We start from the raw sequence: 26,254 nt of genomic DNA on the forward strand, positions 1-26,254 counted from the left end.
GACGGGTCGCAGTGGAGAAAAATCGAAAGAAAGTACGGGAAGGAGTTTGCAGATGACGCAAGGAGCATATGGTTTGGTCTAAGCGCAGATGGCATTAATCCTTTTGGGGAGCAGAGCAGCAACCATAGCACCTGGCCTGTGACTCTATGTTTGTATAACCTTCCTCCTTGGTTGTGCATGAAGCGGAAGTTCATTATGATGCCAGTGCTTATCCAAGTCCCTAAGCAACCCGGCAACGACATTGATGTGTACCTAAGGCCATTAGTTGAAGAACTCTTACAACTGTGGAATGGAACAGGTGTACGTGCGTGGGATGAGCACATGGGGGAAGAATTTGACCTAAAGGCATTGCTGTTCGTGACCATCAATGATTGGCCTGCTCTCAGTAACCTTTCAGGACAGACAAACAAGGGATACCGCGCATGCACGCACTGTTTGGACGATACCGACAGTATATATTTGGCTAATAAGAATGTGTACCTGGGACATCGTCGATTTCTTCCGAGCAGGCATCCCGTAAGAAAGAAAGGCAAGCATTTCAAAGGTGAGGCGGATCACCGGACGAAGCCTCGCCACTGTACTGGTGCTGATGTACATGATATGGTCAAGGATTTGAAGGTGGTCTTTGGAAAGGGTCCTGGTGGACAACCTGTTCCGAATGACGCTGACGGACGCGCACCCATGTGGAAGAAGAAATCTATATTTTGGGACCTGCCCTATTGGAAAGACCTTGAGGTCCGCTCCGCAATCGACGTGATGCACGTGACGAAGAATCTTTGTGTGACCCTGCTTGGCTTCTTGGGCGTGTATGGGAAGACAAAAGATACACCTGAGGCACGGGAGGACCAGCAACGTATGCACGGAAAAGACGGCATACATCAGGGTCATGCAAGCTACGCTCTTACCAAAGAAGAGAAGGAAATCTTCTTTGAATGCCTGCTCAGTATTAAGGTACCGTCTGGCTTCTCGTCGAATATAAAGGGAATAATAAACATGGCAGAGAAAAAGTTCCAGAACCTAAAGTCTCATGACTGCCACGTGATTATGACGCAACTGCTTCCGGTTGCATTGAGGGGGCTTCTACCGGAAAACGTTCGATTAGCCATTGTGAAGCTATGTGCATTTCTCAATGCAATCTCTCAGAAGGTAATCGATCCAGAAATCATACCAAGGTTACAAAATGATTTGGTGCAATGTCTTGTCAGTTTCGAGTTGGTGTTCCCACCATCCTTCTTCAACATCATGACGCACGTCCTAGTTCACCTATGCGAAGAGATTAACGTTTTGGGTCCTGTATTTCTACACAATATGTTCCCCTTTGAGAGGTTCATGGGAGTCTTAAAGAAATATGTTCATAACCGTGCTAGGCCAGAAGGAAGCATCTCCAAGGGCCGTCAAAATGAGGAGGTCATTGAGTTTTGTATTGACTTTATTCCTGACCTTAAGCCGATTGGTGTTCTTGAATCGCGGCATAAGGGCAGATTGGATGGAAAAGGCACGCTAGGAGGGGAACAAATAATATGTATGGACGGACATTCTCTCACTGAAGCACACTACACAGTTCTACAGAATTCCGCCTTGGTGGCTCCGTATATGGATGAACACAAGAATTTTCTACGCTCCAAACACTCGGAGCGGTCTGATGACTGGATTACACGTGAACAAACCAGGAGTTTCGCCAGCTGGTTGCAAGCACGTACCATGCATGACACCTCTATTGAAGATGACCTGTACTTGCTGTCCCAGTTACCATCTTCGAATATAATGACTTTCAAAGGGTACGAGATAAATGGTAATACATTTTACACGATCGCCCAAGATAAGAAGAGCACCAACCAAAACAGTGGTGTCCGCTTTGATGCAGAAACCAAGACGGGAAAGGAAACATATTATGGTTATATATAGGACATATGGGAACTTGACTATCGACGTGGTTTGAAGGTCCCTTTGTTTCGGTGCAAATGGGTCAATATGACACGAGGCGGGGTAACGGAAGACCCGCAGTACGGAATGACAACAGTGGATCTCAACAATCTTGCGTATGCAGACGAACCATTCGTCCTAGCCAATGATGTGGCACAGGTTTTCTATGTGAAGGACATGTCTACCAAGCCAAGAAAAAGAAAAGATAAGGAAGCGAATGCATCGTACGATGAGCCAAAGCGGCACATAGTTCTTTCTGGGAAGAGAAACATCGTGGGAGTGGATGACAAGACAGACAAGTCAGAAGATTATGAAAATTTTGATGAAATTGCTCCATTCACAGTGAATATTGACACGAGCATCCCGTTAAATGATGAAGATTTTCCATGGTTACGGTGCAAAGGGACACACGCGAAGAAAAAGTTTCACACCCAAAGATCTGGGATGTGATCGGCTTCACTAGCTATCATCACTTTCTTCTGTGTTTCACACCCAGAAGGGAATCTCTGTAATAGTTAGGGTAGTTAATTATGTGTTTTGGCATTTGAAACGCGAAGAAATTTTATGTGCAAACAAATTCTTTCATGCCTTTACTGATTTTTAAAGTTAAGTTATTCACAAACTAGTGATTCACACTAATTTCAAATAATTCAAAATTTAAACTATTCAAATTTGAAAACTACGGGCACTAACAGAAAGTTTACAATTTTTTGTACCTAAAGCAAAAATATTCACAAAGAAACTCTAAATACAAAAAAACAACTCAAAATAAATAAAGCAAAAAAAAAAGCCCGCCTACTAGGCTAGAGCGGCCTGCATACGACTAGAAACCCAACCCGTTGTTGGGCCAGGATGCAGGCCCGCAAAGGCCCAGTAGGCCCACGGGGCAGCATAGCACAGGTAGGCCCAGAAGGCCTGCATTTGAGAGGAGCTCGAAGGAGCAGCCGCGGCTGGATTTATAAACCAGTGCGGCTGCCCTTCGCTAGGCGAGGTGGGACTAAACTTTGCGCCCCTCGCCTAGCAGCGCACCCCCCTTTAGTACCGGTTCGTGGCACCAACCGGTACTAAAGGGGGGCCTTTAGTACCGGTTGGAGCCACCAACCGGTACTAAAGGGGGTCGCTTCCCGCCGCTTGGCCTGGCCAAAACAGGCCTTTAGTACCGGTTGGTGGCACCAACCGGTACTAAAGGTGTCCCCTATATAAGAAACACTTCGAAAATTTTCAGTTTCTCATCTCCCACTTCTCTCTGCCGCCGCCCCGTCCCGCGCCGTCGCCGCCCCTGTCGCGCCGTCCCCGTCGACTCCGCGACGCCCCCGTCCTCGTCGCGTCGTCCCCGTTGACTCCGCGGCGCCCCCGTTGCCGGCCTGTCGCCGCACCGGCCCGTCGCCGTCCCGGTCGCCGCACCGGCCCATCGCCGATCCCCTCGCTTCGCCATCGCCTTTGGATCGACCTCGCCTCGCTGTCGCCTCGACCTTGCCCGCGCGCGTTGTGAGCCCCTCCCCCGGCCCCTCTCCTCCCTCCAATCGATCAAAGCCACACCGGTGTCGGCACCGACCATAGCGCACACACACGCGCGCGCACACACACACACTACATGCACACACACACACACACTACACACACACACTACATGCGCACACACACAATTTTTCTGTTTTTAGCTTTTAGTTTTTTCTATTTTTCTGTTTTTCATACAAAGTTTTAGATGAATTAATTAATTAGATTAGATTAATGTCAAATAGTATATAGAAATGTTAGTTATAATATATATAATGTCAAATGTTATAGAAATGTTAGTTATATAGAAATGTTAGAAATTTTGGAAATGTTAGTTTTAGCTAGCTAGATGAATTAGATTAATTTCAAATTGTTAGACGATGATCGATGTTTTTTTAGTTTCTTATATTTTTAGTTATAAAATTTAGAATTTGCATATATGAAATCATCACAATCCATCATTTAAAAAATGTTACTTTACTTTTGCGGCATATAGTATTTTCTTGTCGACGATGCCCGGCCCGCATCCTCGCCGTCGACACGTCCGCGACGACGTCCAGCTGACCCATGTCCGGGACTGGGCTCCGCCGGGCTGGCACTGGGAGGTGCTGCCTGGAGGGGCGCGCCGCTTGATGAGGAACCCGGCCCCGTGTCCCGTCGTCGACCCTGATCTCGTTTGGTGGCGTTCGCGTGGGCCAGTTTCGGTGCGGAGGGAGCCGGCCCCGCCGGAGGTGGTACGTCGTCGTGTCAGGGAGGAGGACGAGCACGTCCATCGCTACATGGTTGCGTTAGAGGGCGGCAGGTTCTCCAATACCTGGCAGTTTCTTCAGGGATCTCACTTCAGCTATGATCCTGTGAGGGTTCCTTCTCTTTGGGTGTCCACCGCCCGCGCCACACTTCAGCTATGAGCCAGTGATGTACTATTCAATATTATATATTATTCAAGACGATGTATTCGAGATTAAATCTATTATTCGAGACGATGTATTCGAGATTATATCTATTATTCGAGACGATGTATTCGAGATTATATCTATTATTCGAGATTATACTAAATTGTTTTATATTTCTTTTGGCATAGTTAAATAAAAGCTATGGCGGACAATACCGACAGAGAGAGAGAACAGACCATGTTCGATATCATACGCGGGCCAGATGATGATCAGAATGAAGAAGATTTTGACGGCTCCGAATTTCTAAACAACACCGGAGAGGGTGATATGATATTCGATCGCGACGACCGAGAAGATGAAGTCATGAACTACGACGAAGAACATGTTGATCCTGAAACAACAAACACCGGCGAGGTATATATATTTATATAAGCAGGAATCTGGTGATCATCGCATGTTTTAAATGAGTTGAAGATATATTAACGAATCGATCTTTCTTCTTTCAGCCATCCGGATCGAGCAAATCTTCAGGCAAAAGGACGAAACGAGGCCCGAACAAAAAGTTGAAGGAGGGCGTAAAGTACAATATCGAGGCATTCAAACCTAATGGCGAACCATTAGCGCCTAAGAAGATTGCGGACAAGTTCGTTCGTTAGTGCGGAGTTCTTGTGAAGGACCAACTCCCGATCTCCCTTCAAGAATGGAGAAAGCCAGCAAAGCCACGTCCAAATGTTACTTTTGTCGACGAGAATAAAAAAAACTGCTTTGGGATACTCTCATGGAACATTTCACCCTACCAGATCATTTCATAGAAGCAGATGTGCAGAAAATCAAGGACACTTCTTTTAGGAAGATGGCGGTTGCATTCAAGAACCACAAGAGAACGACGTGGGAGAAGTACGTCAAGGGAGGAAGGAAGAGTCCAGTATTCGAGGGGATACTAGAGAATCAAAGTGCTCATTGGGACGATTTCGTGAAATTCAAGGATTCAGAATTAGCTAAGGAACGGTCGAGAATAAACAAGAAGAATGCCGAAAAAAGGATAAGTTCCATAAGCTGGGGCTAGGTGGCTACGCGGTGGCAATGCCTAAGTGGGATAAGTCTGAGAAAGAGATGGAGGATGCAAGTGTCACTCCGGTTACTAAGAGCTGGCCCCCAGGTGCAGGACTTAGTTCTATGCGCATGGGGGGGAGTTGGACCCGAAGACAGGCAATGTTTCGACGAAGGCATGTCTGAACGGAGCCGACGATGCGATACTTGTTGCAATAGAAGAGGCTCGATCGGGGGTGTTCCAGCCCAACAGAGAGAACGACGAGCTTACGCGTGCCCTGGGAAATCCTGAACACCTGGGAAGAACACGAGGCAAGGGCGCTATTCCGTGGTATGAGGGGTTTTCGGACTGGAACGCCGACTACAGAACCCGTGCGAGAAAGAAGATTGCGTAGGAGAAGAAGAGGAAGATGGAGGAGGAGCAGAGAAAGCGGGACTATGAATGCCTTCAAGGCCTAGAAGCAAGTCAAGCGGAATTGGCAGTTAAATTCCAGCGGCAGCAGGAGCAGATCGACTCACTTAGCCAGCAAAGGGGGTCTCAGCAGCTGCAGCAGCTAGCGGATGATCCAGCATTGGATAGCACCGCCCCATCCATGCCGAGAAGCAGCGTTGGTTCCGCCCCGGGCGACGCAGTGCTGGATAGATACCCCGTGGATGACATCACGGAGAAAACTAACTGCGAGCTACACTTCAAAATGAAGAACATATCCATGAAGGTGGCAGACACCGTTGCTTTTTCAAATTCCCCCGAGGCAACCTTCCATTGCAACCCGATTCCAGCGGGCTATGCTCGTGTCTTGGTTGATGAGGTGGTGGACCCATATTCGGAGCTACAGCTTGACATTCCTGGAGGTGACGATGAGCACACATTGGGAGAGGCCATACATCATGTCATCCTATGGAGAAAGGATTGCATCATCTTTCGAAGGCCACCGACACCGCGTCACCCGACTCCTCGTCGAAGTCCGCCACCGAGTCAGCAGACTCCCGCTCCAAGTCCACCAACGCGTGAGGCCACTCCTCCTCCTCCAAGTCCGCCAAAGTGTCAGGCCACTCCTCCTCCAAGTCCGACACAGCGTCAGACGTCCACTCCTCCTCCAAGTCCGGCACAACCTCAGGCCACTCCTCCTCCAAGTCCGGCACAGCTTCAGGCCACTCCTCCTCGTCCAACTCAGCCCCGTCAGCCGTCTCCGCCGCCTCAGCAATCGCAGAAGAGACACCCCGCAGCTATGGTGCGTAGCGGTACCAGTCGAGGTCATAGTACGGGAAGTACAGGCGGAGGCAAGCGATATAAATATGGTCCAAACCTCACTACTCCTCTTCCTGTGAGGGCTTACGACAGGACCGAGGAGCAAACCAATGCCATAGTGCGGGCAGAAGTTGATGCCCATTTTGGACCGAAACCGCCACCGCCGCCAAGGGAGAAAGTGCCTGTGGAAGTAGTTGACCACTTCATTCGTATGGCTCAACCACCAGCTCCTAAGCCTGTTGACACAGACTATGAGCGCCACATCAGGAAGTTACATCGACAACGTCTACAGAAGGAGGCGAGCTCGAGCTCGAGCAAACAACAAGCAGCTGTCAAAAAATGCGGGAAAACCGTTGCCCAGCTGGGAGAACAGGCGGCGCAATCGATCCCCCCGCTTGTTGTGCCGCCAACAACACGTGACAGTACGCGCGCCCAATATTATTGTGGCCAAACAGTTTACGTTCCCGAGGTGGGCGATGTGGTAATAACCCAGGAGCATATAATGCAGGCTGAAGAACTCAAGATCACTGTTGGACAACTCCTCGAGATCGAGGACATGCCTGTGATTACAGAGGAGGAAATAAAATGGAAATATGTCCGGGGCCAACCTTTGGTCAAGCCAGAAGATGTCAAGAAGCTCCCAACGAGAATGTATGAATTGCATCAATGGTACATGGACATTATCAAGAGATCCGATCGAGAGTCCATCATGGTGTATGTCAAGAAGGATCATTACTACCATGAGAAAGCTATGGCCGTTGAGTATTCTGAACTGTTTCAGTTATAAAATCAAGACGCACTCGACAAATCTATCGTCAGTTGCTATTGTCTGTAAGTGATTTCTTACTGTAATTTAAGTCTCAAGCTAGCTGTAGTGATCCTTTTGATCAATCATTACCTATAATTATCCTCAATATATTCTTTTCTGTGGTATTATGCAGGATGAAGATGTATGAAATGAGAAAAGGTGGACGCTATGGCATTGGGTTCATTGACCCAAACACCGTTAATGAATACACATGGAAAATAAACAAGTATCATGAAAAGCAGGTAGAGGACAGCATGCTAGAGTTCTTGAAGCGCCTCAAATACAATGAAGATATACTACTTCCTTACAACTTCCAGTGAGTCACACTTTCTTGTACTACAAATTCTCTGTTTTTGCCTACTAGCTAGCTACATGTTTTTGCTTACATATGCCCGCTTAATTAAGACATGCAAACGTGTGTGCATGCAGATTTCACTGGATCTTGTGTATCATTAAAGTTGACGCCGGAACAGTTGAAATACTGGACTCGCTACTCAAAGCAAATAGTGACTATAACATCTTGTTTGGGATAGTCAACAGGTAATTTCAATCATTATTAACTATATATCTCGGCCTATTTAGTTCGTCATTTCATGATATGAACTATTTAATAACCCCTTTATTCATTTTCTTTGTCGGCGGGCAGGGCTTGGGCAAGGTTCATCAGCGTCACGGAAGGCGAATGGAAACGACAGCTGAAATGCTTTCGACCCAAGGTAAGTAATTAAGTAGTACTAGCTAGCTAGCTAGCTAGCTGCCATCTCTTTAATTATCATGCTTGATTAATTATTATCTGATCAAATTAAATTCCATTCCCGTAATACAGGCCCTGAAGCAGGGGCAGGGGACTGATCTGTGTGCATTCTGCGTTTGTGAGAACATTCGCATGATGGCGTCTGAAAGGAGTAGATCTCAAAGACAGGAATGGGTACGCTTGTCAGAACACTATTCACAGTTTTTACACCATTATCGATATCTAGTCACACAACTAATACACATGCATATTGATCTCCTTAACAGTTCAAAGAGGTGCGGGACAAGCTCCTAGAAACGGAGCGCGTAGAAGCACTTCAAGAGGAAATAGCGGGATTTTTGCTCGACCATGTCATAAATCCGAAGGGAGAATACTATTACCCACAACCGCCCCCATCGACCAGGTCATGAACCACTTCCAATTGTCATCGTGCTCCGAAGGCACCAATTAGGCTAATGCCACTGGCTCCGAAGGCAACATGCATATGTAGGAGAAATTGTATATAGCTATACATGTGTCTATGTGTAAATTAATATGGTGGTTTGTGAGACATTGATGATATATATATGATTGGTTCTACTAGAAATTCTATTTATATATATATATATGCATAACGTGTACAATGTGTAGTACCATAAAATACCAGCAAACGAAAAAGAATTAGAATGGAAAACACAAAATTAAATGAAAAAGAAATCATAAAACCAAAAACCCCCCAAACATTTTAGTACCGGTTGGTGTTACCAACCGGTACTAAAGGGCTCCCGGCCCCCGGAGCTGGCTCGTGCCACGTGGTTTCCCTTTAGCACCGGTTCGTGCTGAACCGGTACTAAAGGGGGGGGGGCTTTAGTGCCCAAACTTTAGTGCCGGTTCCTAAACCGGCACTAAAGGGCCTTACGAACCGGTGCTATTGCCCGGTTCTGCACTAGTGTGACTAGAGGGATGTCTATCTAAGTGGGAGTTCATTAAATAATCAGATGAACTTAATTATCATGAACATAGTCAAAAGGACTTTCAAATTATGTCGTAGCTTACGCTTTAGTTCTACTGTTTTATATATGTTCCTAGAGAAAATTTAGTTGAAAGTTGATAGTAGCAATTATGCGGACTGGGTCCGTAAACAGAGGATTGTCCTCATTGCTGCGCAGAAGGATTATGTCCTTAATGCACCGCTCAGTGAGCTGACCCTCGAACGTCGGTTGTGGATGTTGCGAACATCTCACATACACGTTTTGATGACTACATGATAGTTCAGTGCGTAATGCTAAATGGTTTAGAATTGAGGCACCAAAGACGTTTTTGAAACATCGCAGAACATATGAGATGTTCCAAGGACTGAAATTGGGATTTCAGGCTAGTGCCCACGTCAAGAGGTATGAGACCTTTGACAAGTTTCTTAAGCCTGCACACTAAGAAGAAAAGCTCAATCGTTGAGCATGTGCTCAGATTGTATGAGTACTACAATCGCTTGAATCGAGTGGGAGTTGATCTTCTAGATGAGATAGTGATGGTTCTCCAAAGTCGCTGCCACCAAGCTACTAGAGCTTCGTGATGAACTATAATATATCAGGGATAGATATGATGATCCTTGAGCTATTCGCAACACCGCGAAAGTAGAAATCAAATAGGAGCATCAATTGTTGATGGTTAGTAAAACCACTAGTTTCAAGAAGGGCAAGGGCAAGAAAGGGATACTTCATGAAACGACAAATCAGTTGCTGCTCTAGTGAAGAAACCCAAAGTTGAACCCAAGCCCGAGACTAAGTGCTTCTGTAATAAGGGGAACGGTCACTGAATCAGAACCACCCTAGATACTTGGTAGATGAGAAGGCTGGCAAGGTTGAAAGAAGTATGTATTGGACATACATTATATTAAATGTGTACTTTACTAGTACTCCTAGTAGCAGCAGGGTATTAGATACCGGTTCGGTTGCTAAGTGTTGGTAACTCGAAATGAAGGCTACGGAATAAATAGAGACTAGTCAAAGGTGAGACGATGATATGTGTTGGAAGTGTTTCCAAGGTTGATGTGCTCAAGCACCGCACGCTCCGTTTACCATCGGGATTGGTGTTAAACCTAAATAATTGTTATTTGGTGTTTGCGTTGAGCATAGACATGATTGGATTATGTTTATCGCAATACGGTTATTCATTTAAGGAGAATAATGGTTACTCTGTTTATTTGAATAATACCTTCAATGGTCTTGCACCTAAAATGAATGGTTTATCGAATCCCGATCATAGTGATACACATGTTCATGCCAAAAGATATAAGATAGTAATGATAGTACCACATACTTGTGGCACTGCAATTTTAGTCACAATGGTATAAAACGCATGAAGAAGCTCCATGTTGATGGATCTTTGGACTCGCTTGATTTTGAATCACTTGAGACAAGCAAATCATACCACATGAGCAAGATGACTGAAAGGCCTCGTTTTCAGTAAGATGGAACTAGAAAGCAACTTGTTGGAAGTAATACATTTGCTGCTTCTGAAGCAGCTATGTACTCCGCTTGACATGTAGATCCCGCTATGACGCTTTGTTTAGAACTGCACCAACTGACAGCTCCACCGTTTAATGTAAACACGTATCCGGTTTGCGATTTAGAATCGTCCGGATCAGTGTCAAAGCTTGCATCAACGTAACCGTTTACAATGAGCTCTTTGTCACCTCCATATACGAGAAACATATCCTTTGTCCTTTTCAGGTACTTCAGGATGTTCTTGACCGCTATCCAGTGATCCACTCCTGGATTACTTTGGTACCTCCCTGCTAAACTTATAGCAAGGCACACATCAGGTCTGGTACACAGCATTGCATACATGATAGAGCCTATGGCTGAAGCATAGGGAACATCTTTCATTTTCTCTCTATCTTCTGCAGTGGTCGGGCATTGAGTCTGACTCAACTTCACACCTTGTAACATAGGCAAGAACCCTTTCTTTGCTTGATCCATTTTGAACTTCTTCAAAATCTTGTCAAGGTATGTGCTTTGTGAAAGTCCAATTAAGCGTCTTGATCTATCTCTATAGATCTTTATGCCTAATATGTAAGCAGCTTCACTGAGGTCCTTCATTGAAAAACTCTTATTCAAGTATCCTTTTATGCTATCCAGAAATTCTATATCATTTCCAATCAGTAATATCTCATCCACATATAATATCATAAATGCTATAGAGCTCCCACTCACTTTCTTGTAAATACAGGCTTCTTCGAAAGTCTGTATAAAACCAAATGCTTTGATCACACTATCAAAGCGTTTATTCCAACTCCGAGAGGCTTGCACTAGTCCATAAATAGATCGCTGGAGCTTGCACAGTTTGTTAGCTCCCTTTGGATCGATAAAACCTTCCGGTTGCATCATATACAACTCTTCTTCCAGAAATCCATTCAGGAATGCAGTTTTAACATCCATCTGCCAAATTTCATAATCATAAAATGCGGCAACTGCTAACATGATTCGGACAGACTTAAGCATCGCTACGGGTGAGAAAGTCTCATCGTAGTCAATCCCTTGAACTTGTCAAAAACCTTTTGCGACAAGTCGAGCTTTGTAGACAGTAATATTACCGTCAGCGTCAGTGTTCTTCTTGAAGATCCATTTATTCTCAATTGCTTACCGATCATTGGGAAAGTCAACCAAAGTCCATACTTTGTTCTCATACATGGATCCCATCTCAGTGATGGCTTCAAGCCATTTTGCGGAATCTGGGCTCACCATCGCTTGTTCATAGTTCGTAGGTTCATCATGATCTAGTAGCATGACTTCCAGAATAGGATTACCGTACCACTCTGGCGCGGATCTCACTCTGGTTGATCTACGAGGTTCAGTAGTATCTTGATCTGAAGTTTCATGATCATCATCATTAGCTTCCTCACTAACTGGTGTAGGTGTCACTGAAACATTTTTCTGTGATGTACTACATTCCAATAATGGAGCAGGTACAGTTACCTCGTCAAGTTCTACTTTCCTCCCACTCACTTCTTTCGAGAGAAACTCCTTCTCCAGAAAGTTTCCGAATTTAGCAACAAAAGTCTTGCCTTCGGATCTGTGATAGAAGGTATATCCAATAGTTTCCTTTGAATATCCTATGAAGACACATTTCTCCGATTTGGGTTCGAGCTTATCAGGTTGAAGCTTTTTCACATCAGCATCGCAGCCCCAAACTTTCAGAAACGACAACTTCGGTTTCTTGCCAAACCATAGTTCATAAGGCGTCGTCTCAACGGATTTTGATGGTGCCCTATTTAACGTGAATGTGGCCGTCTCTAGAGCGTATCCCCAAAACGATAGCGGTAAATCAATAAGAGACATCATAGATCGCACCATATCTAGTAAAGTACGATTACGACGTTCGGACACACATTTACGCTGTGGTGTTCCGGGTGGCGTGAGTTGCTAAACTATTCCACAATTTTTCAAATGTACACCAAACTCGTAACTCAAATATTCTCCTCCACGATCAGATCGTAGAAACTTTATTTTCTTGTTACGATGATTTTCAACTTCACTCTGAAATTCTTTGAACTTTTCAAATGTTTCAGACTTATGTTTCATTAAGTAGATATACCCATATCTGCTTAAGTCATCTGTGAAGGTGAGAAAATAACGATATCCGCCACGAGCCTCAATATTCATCGGACCACATACATCTGTATGTATGATTTCCAACAAATCTGTTGCTCTCTCCATAGTACCGGAGAACGGTGTTTTAGTCATCTTGCCCATGAGGCACGGTTCGCAAGTACCAAGTGATTCGTAATCAAGTGGTTCCAAAAGTCCATCAGTATGGAGTTTCTTCATGCGCTTTACACCGATATGACCTAAACGGCAGTGCCACAAATAAGTTGCACCATCATTATCAACTCTGCATCTTTTGGTTTCAACATTAGGAATATGTGTATCACTACTATCGAGATTCAATAAGAATAGACCACTCTTCAAGGGTGCATGACCATAAAAGATATTACTCATATAAATAGAACAACCATTATTCTCTGATTTAAATGAATAACCGTCTCGCATTAAACAAGATCCAGATATAATGTTCATGCTCAATGCTGGCACCAAATAACAATTATTTAGGTCTAATACTAATCCCGAAGGTAGATGTAGAGGTAGCGTGCCGACCGCGATCACATCGACTTTGGAACCGTTTCCCACGCGCATCGTCACCTCGTCCTTAGCCAATCTTCGCTTAATCCGTAGTCCCTGTTTCGAGTTAAAAATATTAGCAACAGAACCAGTATCAAATACCCAGGTGCTACTGCGAGCATTAGTAAGGTACACATCAATAACATGTATATCACATATACCTTTGTTCACCTTGCCATCCTTTTTATTCGCCAAATACTTGGGGCAGTTCCGCTTCCAGTGACCAGTCTGCTTGCAGTAGAAGCACGCAGTTTCAGGCTTAGGTCCAGACTTAGGTTTCTTCTCTTGAGCAGCAACTTGCTTGCCGTTCTTCTTGAAGTTCCCCTTCTTCTTCCCTTTGCCCTTTTTCTTGAAACTAGTGGTCTTGTTGACCATCAACACTTGATGCTCCTTCTTGATTTCTACCTCCGCAGCTTTCAGCATTGCGAAGAGCTCGGGAATAGTCTTATTCATCCCTTGCATATTGTAGTTCATCACGAAGCTCTTGTAGCTTGGTGGCAGTGATTGGAGAATTCTGTCAATGACGCAATCGTCTGGAAGATTAACTCCCAATTGAATCAAGTGATTATTATACCCAGACATTTTGAGTATATGCTCACTGATAGAACTGTTCTCCTCCATCTTGCAGCTATAGAACTTATTGGAGACATCATATCTCTCAATCCGGGCATTTGCTTGATATATTAACTTCAACTCCTGGAACATCTCATATGCTCCATGACGTTCAAAACGTCGTTGAAGTCCTGATTCTAAGCCGTAAAGCATGGCACACTGAACTATCGAGTAGTCATCAGCTTTGCTCTGCCAGACGTTCATAACATCTGGTGTTGCTCCAGCAGCAGGCCTGGCACCCAGTGGTGCTTCCAGGACGTAATTCTTCTATGCAGCAATGAGGATAATCCTCAAGTTACGGACCCAGTCCGTGTAATTGCTACCATCATCTTTCAACTTTGCTTTCTCAAGGAACGCATTAATATTCAACGGAACAACAGCACGAGCCATCTATCTACAATCAAACATAAACAAGCAAGATACTATCAGGTACTAAGTTTCATGATAAATTTAGGTTCAACTAATTTACTTAAAAGAACTCCCACTTAGATAGACATCCCTCTAATCTTCTAAGTGATTACGTGATCCAAATCAACTAAACCATGTCCGATCATCACGTGAGATGGAGTAGTTTCATTGGTGAACATCACTTATGTTGATCATATCTACTATATGATTCACGCTCGACCTTTCGGTCTCCGTGTTCCGAGGCCATATCTGTATATGCTTGGCTCGTCAAGTATAACCTGAGTATTCTGCGTGTGCAACTGTTTTGCACCCGTTGTATTTGAACGTAGAGCCTATCACACCCGATCATCACGTGGTGTCTCAGCACGAAGAACTTTCGCAATGATGCATACTCTGGGAGAACACTTCTTGATAATTTTAGTGAGAGATCATCTTATAATGCTACCGTCAATCAAAGCAAGATAAGATGCATAAAAGATAAACCTCACATGCAATCAATTTAAGTGATATGATATGGCCATCATCATCTTGTGCCTGTGATCTCCATCTCCGAAGCACCGTCATGATCACCATCGTCACCGGCGCGACACCTTGATCTCCATCGTAGCATCGTTGTCGTCTCGCCAATCTTATGCTTCCACGACTATCGCTACCGCTTAGTGATAAAGTAAAGTATTACAGCGCGATTGCATTGCATACAATAAAGCGACAACCATATGGCTCCTGCCAGTTGCCGATAACTCGGTTACAAAACATGATCATCTCATACAATCAAATTTAGCATCATGTCTTGACCATATCACATCACAACATGCCCTGCAAAAACAAGTTAGACGTCCTCTACTTTGTTGTTGCAAGTTTTACGTGGCTGCTACGGGCTTAAGCAAGAACCAATCTCACCTACGCATCAAAACCACTACGATAGTTTGTCAAGTTGGTGTTGTTTTAACCTTCGCAAGGACCGAGCGTAGCCACACTTGGTTCAACTAAAGTTGGAGAAACTATCACCCGCAAGCCACCTCTGTGCAAAGCACGTTGGGAGAACCGGTCTCGCGTAAGCGTACGCGTAATGTTGGTCCGGGCCGCTTCGTCCAACAATACCGCCGAACCAAAGTATGACATGCTGGTAAGCAGTATGACTTATATCGCCCACAACTCACTTGTGTTCTACTCGTGCATATAACATCAACATATAAAACCTAGGCTCGGATGCCACTGTTGGGTTTCGTAGTAATTTCAAAAAATTTCCTACGCACACGCAAGATCATGGTGATGCATAGCAACGAGAGGGGAGAGTGTTGTCTACGTACCCTCGTAGACCGCAACGGAAGCGTTGACGCAACGTAGAGGAAGTAGTGGTACGTCTTCCGATCCGACCGATCCATGCACCGTTACTCCGGCACCTCCGAGTTCTTAGCACACGTACAGCTCGATGACGCTCCCCGGGCTTCGATCCAGCAAAGCTTCGGGGATGAGTTTCGTCAGCACAACGGCGTGGTGATGATGATGATGTTCTACCGACGCAGGGCTTCACCTAAGCACTACAACGATATGACCGAGGTGGAATATGGTGGAAGGGGGCACCGCACATGGCTAAGGAATGATCACGAAGATCAACTTATGTGTTCTAGGGTGCCCCCTGCCTCCGTATATAAAGGATCCAAGGGGGGGGTGGGAGTAGGACTCCCCTCCCGTTCCTTGTCCAACTAGGAGAGGTGGAGGGAGAGAAGGAAAGGGGGGGCGCCGCCCCTCCCTCCTTGTCCAATTCGGACTAGGGGGAGAGGGGGCGCGCGGCCTGCCCTGGCAGCCCCTTCCTCTTCTCCACATTAGGCCCATAAGGCCCATTAACCCCCCGGGGGGTTCCGGTAACCCCCCGGTGCTCCGGTTTTATCCGAAACTTCCCCGGAACCCTTCCGGTGTCCGAATATAGTCGTCCAATATATCAATCTTTATGTCTCGACCATTTCAAGACTCCTCGTCATGTCCGTGATCACATCCGGGACTCCGAACTAACTTCGGTACATCAAAATGCATAAACTCATAATAACTGTCATCGTAACGTTAAGCGTGCGGACCCTACGGTTCGAGAACAATGTAGACATGACTGAGACAAATCTCCGGTCAATAACCAATAGCGGGACCTGGATGCCCATATTGGCTCCTACATATTCTACGAAGATCTTTATCGGTCAGACCGCATAACAACATACGTTGTACCCTTTGTCATCGGTATGTTACTTGCCCGAGATTCGATCGTCGGTATCCAATACCTAGTTCAATCTCGTTACCGGCAAGTCTCTTTACTCGTTCCGTAATACATCATCTCACAACTAACTTATTAGTTGTAATGCTTGCAAGGCTTACGTGATGTGCATTACCGAGAGGGCCCAGAGATACCTCTCCGACAATCGGAGTGACAAATCCTAATCTCGAAATACGCCAACCCAACATCTACCTTTGGAGACACCTGTAGAGCACCTTTATAATCACCCATTTACGTTGTGATGTTTGGTTGCACACAAAGTATTCCTCTGGCAAACGGGAGTTGCATAATCTCATAGTCATAGGAACATGTATAAGTCATGAAGAAAGCAATAGCAACATACTAAACGATCGGGTGCTAAGCTAATGGAATGGGTCATGTCAATCAGATCATTCACCTGATGATGTGATCCCATTAATCAAATAAGAACTCTTTGTTCATGGTTAGGAAACATAACCATCTTTGATTAATGAGCAAGTCAAGTAGAGGCATACTAGTGACACTTTGTTTGTCTATGTATTCACACATGTATTATGTTTCCGGTTAATACAATTCTAGCATGAATAATAAACATTCGTCATGATATAAGGAAATAAATAATAACTTTATTATTGCCTCCAGGGCATATTTCCTTCAGGTTATTCATTTAAGGAGAATAATGGTTACTCTGTTTATTTGAATAATACCTTCAATGGTCTTGCACCTAAAATGAATGGTTTATCGAATCCCGATCGTAGTGATACACATGTTCATGCCAAAAGATATAAGATAGTATTGATAGTACCACATACTTGTGGCACTGCAATTTTAGTCACAATGGTATAAAATGCATGAAGAAGCTCCATGTTGATGGATCTTTGGACTCGCTTGATTTTGAATCACTTGAGACATGCAAATCATACCACATGAGCAAGATGACTGAAAGGCCTCGTTTTCAGTAAGATGGAACTAGAAAGCAACTTGTTGGAAGTAATACATTTTGATGTGTGCAGTCCAATGAGTGCTGAGGCATGTAGTGGATATCGTTATGTTCTTACTTCACAGATGATTTGAGTAGATGTTGAGTATATTTACTTGATGAATCACGAGTCTGAATTATTGAAAGGTTCAAGTAATTTCAGGGTGAAGTTGAAAGATCGTCGTGACAAGAGGATAAAATATCTATGATATGATCATAGAGATGAATATCTGAATTACGAGTTTGGCACAGAATTAAGACATTGTGGAAATTGTTTCACAACTAATACAGCCTGGAACACCATAGTGTGATGGTGTGTCCGAACATCATAACTGCACCCTATTCGATATGATGCATACCATGATGTCTCTTATCGAATTACCACGATAATTTATGGGTTAGGCATTAGAGACAACCACATTCACTTTAAATAGGGCACCACGTAATTTCGATGAGATGACACCGTATGAACTATGGTTTAGAGAAACCTAAGCTGTCATTTCTTAAAAGTTTGGGGCTGCAACGCTTATGTGAAAAAGTTTCAGGCTGATAAGCTCGAACCCAAAGCGGATAAATGCATGTTCATAGAGTACCCAAAACAGTTGGGTATACCTCCTGTCTCAGATCCGAAAGTAATAGGGATTGTTTCTAGAATCGGGTCCTTTCTCGAGGAAAAGTTTATCTCGAAAGAATTGAGTGGGAGGATGGTGGAGACTTGATGAGGTTATTGAACCGTCACTTCAACCAGTGTATAGCAGGGCACAGGGAGTTGTTCCTGTGGCACCTACACCAATTGAAGTGGAAGCTTATGATAGTGATCATGAAACTTCGGATCAAGTCACTACCAAACCTCGTAGGACGACAAGGATGCGTACTACTTCATAATGGTATGTAATCCTGTCTTGGAAGTCATGTTGCTAGACAACAATGAACCTACGAGCTATGGAGAAGCGATGGTGGGCCCGGATTCCGAAAATTGGCTCGAGGCCATAAAATCCGAGAGAGGATCCATGTATGAAAACAAAGTGTAGACTTTGGAAGAACTGCTTGATGGTCATAAGGCTGTTGGGTACATATGGATTTTAAAAGAAACACGGACAATGGTGGTAAGTATCACCATTAAGAAAGCTCGACTTGTCGTTAAGATGTTTTCCGATAAGTTCAAGGAGTTGACTACGATGAGACTTTCTCACTCGTAGTGAAGCTAAGAGTCTGTTGGAATTATGTTAGCAGTTACTGCATTGTTTATGAAATCTTGCAGATACGATGTTAAAATATTGTTTCCTTGACGATTTTCTTGAGGAAAGGTTGTATGTGATACAACCAGAAGATTTTGTCAGTCCTGAAAAATGCTAACAAGTATGCAAAGCTCCAGCAATCCTTCTAAGGACTGGAGTAAGCATCTCGGAGTTGGAATGTACGCTTTGATGAGATGATCAAAGCTTCTGGGTTTATACAAAGTTTATGAGAAACTTGTATTTCCAAAGAAGTGAGTGGGAGCACTATAGAATTTCTGATGAGTATATGTTGTTGACATATTGTTGATCAGAAATGATGTAGAGTTTCTAGAAAGCATATAGGGTTATTTGAAAAGTGTTTTTCAATGGAAAACCTGGATTAAGCTACTTGAACATTGAGCATCAAGATCTATAAGGATAGATCAAAACGCTTAATGGTACTCTCAAATGAGCTGTGATGCCCTCGATTCAATCGTACACTAATCATGCACGCAAACGTGTACGATCAAGATCAGGGACTCACGGGAAGATATCACAACACAACTCTACAAATAAGATAAGTCATACAAGCATCATAATACAAGCCAGGGGCCTCGTGGGCTCGAATACAAGTGCTCGATCATAGACGAGTCAGCGGAAGCAACAATATCTGAGTACAGACATAAGTTAAACAAGTTTGCCTTAAGAAGGCTAGCACAAACTGGGATACAGATCGAAAGAGGCGCAGGCCTCCTGCCTGGGATCCTCCTAAACTACTCCTGGTCGTCGTCAGCGGGCTGCACGTAGTAGTAGGCACCTCCGGTGTAGTAGGAGTCATCGTCGACGGTGGCGTCTGGCTCCTAGACTCCATCGTCTGGTCGCAGCAATCGGGTAGAGAAATAGGGAAAAGGGGGAACAAGGCAACCGTGAGTACTCATCCAAAGTACTCGCAAGCAAGGAGCTACACTACATATGCATGGGTATATGTGTAAAGGGCCATATCGGTGGACTGAACTGCAGAATGCCAGAATAAGAGGGGGATAGCTAATCCTGTCGAAGACTACGCTTCTGGCAGCCTCCGTCTTGCAGCATGTAGAAGAGAGTAGACTGAAGTCCTCCAAGTAGCATCGCATAGCATAATCCTACCCGGAGATCCCCTCCTCGTCGCCCTGTTAGAGAGCGACCACCGGGTTGTATCTGGCACTTGGAAGGGTGTGTTTTATTAAGTATCCGGTTCTAGTTGTCATAAGGTCAAGGTACAACTCCGGGTCGCCTGTTACCGTGGACACGGCTATTCGAATAGATCAACTTCCCTGCAGGGGTGCACCACATTACCCGACACGCTCGATCCCATTTGGCCGGACACACTTTTCTGGGTCATGCCCGGCCGCGGAAGATCAACACGTCGCAGCCCCACCTAGGCACAACAGAGAGGTCAGCACGCCGGTCTAAACCTAAGCGCACAGGGGTCTGGGCCCATCGCCCATAGCACACCTGCACGTTGCGAATGCGGCCGGAAGCAGACCTAGCAACCTCCAGTACAACGGAAGTCACGTTACGTGGTCCAATCTGGCGCGCGCCGCTCAGTCGCTGACATCACGAAGTGCTTCGGCTCATACCACGACGCCGGTTGCCCATATCTTATCCCACGTGGCGGTTAGTGCGTATAAGGTCAACGACCCAACTCAGATCAAATACCAAGATCTCGTTAAGCGTGTTAAGTATCCGCGAACGCCGAACAGGGCCAGGCCCACCTTTCTCCTAGGTGGTCTCAACCTGCCCTGTCCCTCCACCTCAAAGTAACAGTCGGGGGCCGTCGGGAACCCAGGCCCACCACTACCTGGGTGGAACCACCTGCCCCTTCAGCCCCCATCTCCGAACAGTATCACAGGTAATGTAATAGTGTAAAGTATATAGCATATGCCCGTGATCACCTCCCGAAGTGATCACGGCCCAGTAGTATAGCATGGCAGACGGACAAGTGTGTAGGGCCACTGATGGAACACCAGCATCCTATACTAAGCAGTAGGATAGCAGGTAAAGGTAACAATAGTAGTAGCAAGGATAGGCTATGCATCAGGATAGGATAACGAAAAGCAGTAACATGTTACATGTTGGGTTTCGTAGTAATTTCAAAATTTTCCTACGCACACGCAAGATCATGGTGATGCATAGCAACGAAATGGGAGAGTATTGTCTACGTACCCACGCAGACCGACTGCGGAAGCGTTGACACAACATAGAGGAAGTAGTCGTACGTCTTCCCGATCCGACTGATCCAAGCACCGTTACTCCGGCACCTCCGAGTTCTTAGCACACGTACAGCTCGATGACGCTCCCTGGGCTCCGATCCAGCAAAGCTTCGGGGATGAGTTCCGTCAGCACAACGGCGTGGTGATGATGATGATGTTCTACTGACGTAGGGCTTCGCCTAAGCACTACAACGGTATGACCGAGGTGGAATATGGTGGCAGGGGGCACCGCACACGGCTAAGGAACGATCACGTGGATCAACTTGTGTGTCTAGGGGTGCCCCTGCCCCCGTATATAAAGGAGCAAGGGGAGGAGGCCGGCCGGCCAGGTGTGGCGCGCCAAGGAGGAGTCCTCCTCCTAGTAGGAGTAGGACTCCTACTAGGAGGGGGAAAGAGGTGGAGAGGGAGAAGGAAAGGGGGGGGGCGCCGCCCCCTTCCCCTTGTCCAATTTGGACCAGGGAGGAGGTGGCGCGCGGCCCACCTCTGGCAGCCCCTCTCTCTCTCCACTAAGGCCCATATGGCCCATTACTTCTCCCCCGGGGGGGGGGGGGGGGGGTTCCGGTAACCCTCCGGCTCTCTGGTTTTCTCCGAAATTACCCGGAACACTTCCGGTGTCCGAATATAGCCGTCCAATATATCAATCTTTATGTCTCGACCATTTCGAGACTTCTCGTCATGTCCGTGATCACATCCGGGACTCTGAACTAACTTCGGTACATCAAAATGCATAAACTCATAATAACTGTCATCGTAACGTTAAGCGTGCGGACCCTACGGTTCGAGAACAATGCAGACATGACTGAGACAAATCTCCGGTCAATAACCAATAGCGGGACCTGGATGCCCATATTGGCTCCTACATATTCTACGAAGATCTTTATCGGTCAGACCGCATAACAACATACGTTGTTCCCTTTGTCATCGGTATGTTACTTGCCCGAGATTCGATCGTCGGTATCCAATACCTAGTTCAATCTCGTTACCGGCAAGTCTCTTTACTTGTTCCGTAATACATCATCTCGCAACTAACTCATTAGTTGCAATGCTTGCAAGGCTTATGTGATGTGCATTACCGAGAGGGACCAGAGATACCTCTCCGACAATCGGAGTGACAAATTCTAATCTCGAAATACGCCAACCCAACATCTACCTTTGGAGACACCTGTAGAGCTCCTTTATAATCACCCATTTACGTTGTGACGTTTGGTAGCACACAAAGTGTTCCTCCGGCAAACGGGGGTTGCATAATCTCATAGTCATAGGAACATGTATAAGTCATGAAGAAAGCAATAGCAACATACTAAACGATCGGGTGCTAAGCTAATGGAATGGGTCATGTCAATCAGATCATTCAACTAATGATGTGACCTCGTTAATCAAATAACAACTCTTTGTTCATTGTTAGGAAACATAACCATCTTTGATTAATGAGCTAGTCAAGTAGAGGCATACTAGTGACACTCTGTTTGTCTATATATTCACACATGTATTATGTTTCCGGTTAATACAATTCTAGCATGAATAATAAACATTTATCATGATATAAGGAAATAAATAATAACTTTATTATTGCCTCTAGGGCATATTTCCTTCATTATACTACTCTAATGCAAGCAGTATAGAAGAGAATAGGTGATATCTGGTGATCAAGGGGGGGCTTGCCTGGTTGCTCTGGCAAGAGAGAGGGGTCGTCAACACCGTAGTCGTACTGGGTAGCAGCGGCATCGGTCTCGGTGTCTAGCGAGAGAAGAGGGGGAAGAAACAATAAATACAATGCAAACAGATGCATAACGATGCATGACAAAGCAAAGCGTGATGCTAGGCGTGCCCTAACGCGGTATGAGGTGATACCGGTGAAGGGGGGAAACATCCGGGAAGTATCCCCGGTGTTTTGCGTTTTCGGGCAGAGGAACCGGAGGGGGAAAGTTGCGAGTTTGATAGGTTAGGGATGTGTGGCGGACGAACGGGCTGCATATCCGGATTCGTCTCGTCGTTCTGAGCAACTTTCATGTACAAAGTTTTTCCATCCGAGCTACGGATTATTTTATATTAATTTATAAAGATTTAAACATTATTGGAATTATCTTATTAATTTAATTAGAAAAGCAATTGTGATGTCAGCATGATGTCATCATGAAGTCAGCAGGGTCAAAGGTGGACTAGGTCAAATTGACGTGTGGGTCCCATTCATCATAGGCTCAGACTAACTAGACAGTGTTAATTAGCTTAATTACTAGATTAGGTTAACCCATTTAATTAGTTTAGTTAAATAGGATTATTAACTTAATTAATTCGCTAATTAATTAATTAATAATTTGTTTCTTTACGTTAAATTCTCTTCTCTTTTTTTAAGGGACGACCCCACTTGTCAGGGAGTGGCTGTGTGTACGCGGGGTGGGGGGGGAGGGAAGGGAGACAGAGGACTCCGGCGGCCTCATCCAGGAGCCGCGGCGAGCGCCAGCGGGGCGCGCTGCCGTTGGCCGAACGCGGCGACCAGAGGCACGCGAGACGCGGCATGGCATGCGGTAGCAGCAGGCAGAAGGGCGAGCGGGGCGGACGGGTGAGGCGCGGCGGGTGTAGCGGGACGGCGACGCCATGCCGGAACGTGACCCGGCGACAAAATGTTCATCTGTGAACACTTGGAGAACCAGCAAGATGAGGCGCGTGCAGTGGTGTAAGCGGTTCGTGTCGGGGCGGGTGAAAGTGACCACGACGACGACGTCCGACGGTGGTGACGACTTGGCCTCGTCGGAGGTGAGCCAACGGGGCACGGGGAGGAGTGAGAGGAGGGCGAGGAGGACCGTGAGCTCACAGCGATGCTCGAGGAGGGGCTCGGTGAGGGTGAGGGTGCAGCATCCGCAGCGAATCCGGCGATGGCGTGCGGCGGCCGGCGTTGGGGAAGAAGCAGCGGGTGATGTGAGGGCGGCCTCCCAGCTCCGATCCAATGGCATAGACGAAGGAGAAGACGATGGCGCTCCTCCCGGTCAGACTCTCTGGGCGCGGGAAGGACGATGGCCACGCAGGCGACCGTGGTCAAGGTAACGAGGATGGCGACGCCCTTTGGATCGAAGGGAGAGACGGGCGTCGGCGTCTGGGTTGGTTACCCCCGATCCAGATCGGGTGGGAGGGAGGAGTGGACCGTGGGGAGAGGAGAGTGGGGATCGTGGGATGGGGGCGACGGGATCGGGGTCGAGCCCGATCGAGATCGTGGGGGCGGCAGGGGGAGTGGAATGGTGCTAGGATTCGGGTTGGGGGAGGGGGTTAAGCAGGAGGGTCGGGTGGGCCGTTTCGGTAGGGTCGGCCGGATGGGTGGGATGGGCCAAGGCCCATGGGGAGCCAGGGGGTTTCCTTTCTTTTGTTTTGTTTTTACTTTTTATTTATTTTCTTTTCTTTTCTGTTTTCTTTTAGTTTCCTTTTAATTTTGTTTTAGCAAAATACCAAAATGGCACCTATTTTGACATTACCAAATATGCCACTACCACACTAACTTGCTACCCAATCTAAAATAGTTTCGTAATTATTTAATATTTAAAAGTATTTAAATAATAGTTTTCGCTACTGTTTTATTCATCTTATAGTACTGAAATATTATATAACGGTGTGGTTTCTCCTCCATAATTACCTACGCAATATTTGGTTCACTCCGAACATTTTAGTTTTAATATTTGAAAACTTTTATTGTTCGCTTGATTTTGAAATTGAATTTGAATCGGTTTCAAACTAACTCGAGTTTATCAACAGTAACCAAGGTGACGTGGCACCATTAGCAGAGGTTTACTATAGCTTGATTATCCGGGCGTCACATAAGCACATACCTTGACATGATCTTGAAGGTGTTCAAGATGGATCAGTCAAAGAAGGAGTTCTTTCCTGAGTTGTAAGGTATGAAGTTAAGACTTAAAGCTCGACCACGGCAGAAGAAAGAGGAAGGACGAAGGTCGTCCCCTATCCTTTTGTCATAGGCTCTATACGGTATGCCATGCTGAGTACCGCACCTGATTGTGCCTTGCCACATGTCTGGCAAGAGGGTACAAAGGTGATCTAGGAGTAGATCACCAGATAGCGGTCAAAATTATCCTTAGAGAAATAAGGATATGTTTCTCGGTTATGGAGGTGATAAAGAGTTCAACGTAAAGAGTTACATCGATGCAAGCTTAACACCTATCCGGATAGCTCTGAGTAGAGATACCGGATACGTATAATGGAGCAACAATTTAGAATAGCTCCAAGTAGAACAGTTATTTGAAATGGCTCCAAATATAGCGTAGAGATTTGCGAAGTACATACAGATCTGAATGTTGCAGACCCGTTGACTAAAACCTCTCTCACAAGCATAACATGATCAAACCCAGAACTCATTGAGTGTTAATCACATAGTGATGTGAACTAGATTATTGACTCTAGTAAACTCTTTGGATGTTGGTCACATGGCGATGTGACCTGTGAGTGTTAATCACCTGGCGATGTGAACTAGATTATTGACTCTAGTGCAAGTGGGAGACTATTGGAAATATGCCCTAGAGGCAATAATAAATTGGTTATTATTATATTTCCTTGTTCATGATAATCGTTTATTATCCATGCTAGAATTGTATTGATAGGAAACTCAGATACATGTGTGGATACATAGACAACACCATGTCCCTAGTAAGCCTCTAGTTAACTAGCTCGTTGATCAATAGATGGTTACGGTTTCCTGACCATGGACATTGGATGTCGTTGATAACGGGATCACATCATTAGGAGAATGATGTGATGGACAAGACCCAATCCTAAGCCTAGCACAAAGATCGTGTAGTTCGTATGCTAAAGCTTTTCTAAATGTCAAGTATCATTTCCTTAGACCATGAGATTGTGCAACTCCCGGATACCGTAGGAATGCTTTGGGTGTGCCAAACGTCACAACGTAACTGGGTGGCTATAAAGGTGCACTACGGGTATCTCCGAAAGTGTCTGTTGGGTTGGCACGAATCGAGACTGGGATTTGTCACTCCGTGTGACGGAGAGGTATCTCTAGGCCCACTCGATAGGACATCATCATAATGTGCACAATGTGACCAAGGAGTTGATCACGGGATGATGTGTTACGGAACGAGTAAAGAGACTTGCCGGTAACGAGATTGAACAAGGTATCAGATACCGACGATCGAATCTCGGGCAAGTACAATACCGCTGGACAAAGGGAATTGAATACGGGATTGATTGAATCCT

The 26,254-nt window shown here is 45.5% G+C and overlaps 1 long non-coding RNA gene across 1 annotated transcript; it reads right to left on the bottom strand.

Moving 5' to 3' along the window:
- Nucleotides 1-19,256: 19,256 nt before the first annotated feature.
- On the bottom strand, nucleotides 19,257-24,261 carry LOC147986528 (uncharacterized). Its single transcript, XR_015617302.1, has 3 exons — nucleotides 23,856-24,261; nucleotides 22,706-22,780; nucleotides 19,257-19,665 (listed from the first exon to the last, which is right to left on the bottom strand). It is a non-coding gene; the product is annotated as an uncharacterized LOC147986528 (long non-coding RNA).
- Between the last annotated feature and the right edge of the window lie 1,993 nt (nucleotides 24,262-26,254).

Source organism: Triticum urartu, chromosome 2A, assembly GCF_056163025.1.
Source record: "Triticum urartu cultivar PI428250 chromosome 2A, HENAU_Tu73, whole genome shotgun sequence".
NCBI lineage: Eukaryota > Viridiplantae > Streptophyta > Magnoliopsida > Poales > Poaceae > Triticum > Triticum urartu.